General features: G+C 40.4%; 1 pseudogene; it reads left to right on the top strand.

Annotated features, from left to right (window-relative positions):
- LOC102470317 (high mobility group protein B1-like) overlaps positions 1 to 2,798 on the top strand; it is a 21,378-nt pseudogene that overhangs the window by 9,186 nt on the left and 9,394 nt on the right.

The following is a 2,798-nucleotide window of genomic DNA, read 5'->3' as shown; positions in this document are numbered from 1 at the left end:
GGGAGAGTTTTTTGCTCTAGGGCGCGTGCGCTCGCCAGACAGACAGAGAGAGACAGAGAGACAGAAAGCAGGAAATCACCCCCAGGGGGGATGGCCACGCCGCAATCCCTTCTCCTCCATTCTCCTCTCGGGATCCTGGGCACGCACGCACACGTGCCCGGCGTGAGTTTAAGCCACCGGGTCCGGGACTCGAACCGCGGTCGACTACGTGGGAGTCCAGCGACATAGCCATTACGCTAACTGCTGGTCCCTGGGAGCTTGCTTTTTCACTTTCCCTTTCTCTCAATCTCCGTCTGCCTTTTCCCAGTAAAATAAAAATAATAATAAAATTAAAATAATAATTAAAATTTTTCATTAAAAAAACAGTACAGCTGCTTTGGTTAAGTTTGTCAGTTTCTCAAGAAATTAAACCTATATACCCAAGACAACTAAAAATGTATGTCCACATGGAAACCTGCATATGAATGTTCACAGTGGCGTGATTCATAATAGCTGAAAAGTGAAAGCAAATCAAATGTTCAAAAAAGGAAGATGGATGAATAAAATATACAAATATAAAGGAATATCAGACCATAAAAAGGACTGAAGTAGTGACATAGGCTACAGCATGGCTAAACCCTGAAAACTTTATGCTGAATAAAAAATGTCAAATACAGGGACTATGAGGTGGCATAGCACTAAGACAATGGGACCCACATGGGAAAGTCCTAGGTCCATGTCCTAGGACCTCCCTGAGCATGCACAGCGCACCCACATGGTTGTGACCCATGCCCACTGAGACTGATGGTGGCCTCCTGTGTGAAGACCTTGCTGGACATGCCTGTTTCACTGTCTCCCTCCATCTATCTCTGTCTGCCTCTGTAAAGCAAGAAATAAATATATTTTAAAATAAATAAACATTTTAGAGAATTACAATTTATAAATTATATTTCAATAAAGCTATTAAAATACATAGAATTACGAACAAAACCCATTGTTTTGAAATATAGCCATCAACAGAGCCAACAGGTGGCATGGTGGTTAAGGGCATTGGACTCCCACATGGCCGACTGCAGTTCGAGTCCTGAACCTGGTGGCTTGCTTTCTCACCTTCCCTCTCTCTCTCTTTGTCTCTCTCTGGTCCAATAAAAATAAAAATTAATTAGAGAAGAAAACCCCTCCATGGCTCCTGAGAATTAGTGATTCCAGGGAAAAAAAGAGAAATGAAAATTTCCTACCAATAATTCAGCCTCCAGCCCACAAACTCGAGTGGAGAGGCAAGGGGCAGGTCTTCAGAAGACTCTCCCATGGTTTCTGAGAACTAGTGATTTCAGGGAAAAAAGAGAAATGAAGATTTTCTACTGATAATTCAGCCTCCAGCCCACAAACGAGTGGTAGGGAGCCCCTTTAGCCTTCTCTCTGTCTCTATCTCTGTCTCTGTCTCTCTCTGCCTCTGTCTCTGTCTTCTCATTTTTTTGTAATTTTTCCTTTTAAAAAAATTTTAAGGTAAAGTATTCTCCTGGCTTTCAGCCCCTCCTTTATCTTGCTAATATCTTCTTTCCCCCACCCATCCAGGAGAGGCAAGGGGCAGACCTTCAAAAGAAGACTCCTACTTGGCTCCTGATAACTAGTGGTTTCATGCAGCATGCTGCACAGTTTTTTATTTTTTGCTTTTTTAAAAAAAAGTTTTTTAATTTTTTTCTTCTTTTTCTCTCCTTTTTTTTTGTTTTTGGTTTTCTTTTTCTTTTTTTTTTTTTCTCTCTCTCTCTTTTTCCTTTTCTATTTCCTTTATCTTGTCACTCTGCTGCTCAATCTTCATTCTCTGTGTTTCTAGACGGATCTAAGGGAACTATAGCCAAACATCCAAATACTATTAGGATTAACATATCCCTCAATATCCACTGAATCTGCTGCACAAAGGGATAAAAATAGAATGGCAAAGAGATTCCAGATCTCCTCCTGCATGCTCCTAAAAACTCAGATTGAATTTCAAGAATTAGGAAGAAACACACCATCCATCAGATGAGTAGAAATCACTGCAGGGCAACAAGAAATATGGGAAAGCAAGAAAATACCTTTCCTCCAAAGGAAAAGAGTAACTCCTCTTCATCCACAGATAGTTCAATGGAAATCACGGAAATGTCTGATAAAGAATTTAGAATATTCATAATGATAAAGCTAACAGAGATGGCAGAGAAGAGAGACAATGAACGGTGGAAGAGGCAGAGAAAGGAGCTGACGAATTCCAGGAGGTGAGGAAATACTTGCAAGATCTAAAAGAGGAATTGCATACTTTAAAAAAGAATCAAATGGACCTGTTGGAGATGAAGGCTATAATACAGGAAGTCAAAAGTAGACTAGATCATACAGAAAATCGAATCTCGGACGTAGAAGAGAAAATTGCTGACCTAGAAAAATCCACCACAAAGACTGAGAAAACTGCCCCCCGGCATTCAAAGATCCAGTCCCAAGAAATACAAAGGACCTCAAATAGAATCAACCCAAGAAGATCTTCTCCAAGACACATTATAGCCAGATTCACCAAAACCACAGAGACAAGATACTAAGCTTAGAAAGAAAAATGGCAAGTTACCTAAGGATATCCCATCAAGCTAACAGCAGACCTCTCATTGGAAACAATGCTCCACAGGGGCTGGAAAAAACAATCAGACTATGACAGAAGCAAGTGCCATTGCCAGGTTTTTCAATTACAATATGTGTAACATTCTATCTTATTTTATTATTTTTTAAAGAATTATTTTATTGGGACCAGCAGTTAGTGTAATGGCTATGTCGCTGGACTCCCATGTAGTCAACCC

The sequence above is a fragment of the Tupaia chinensis genome, unplaced genomic scaffold (genome assembly GCF_000334495.1).
Source record: "Tupaia chinensis unplaced genomic scaffold, TupChi_1.0 Scaffold000458_2, whole genome shotgun sequence".
NCBI lineage: Eukaryota > Metazoa > Chordata > Mammalia > Scandentia > Tupaiidae > Tupaia > Tupaia belangeri.
Note: the sequence above shows the minus strand (reverse complement) of the source record. Positions and strands in the feature narration are given on the sequence as shown.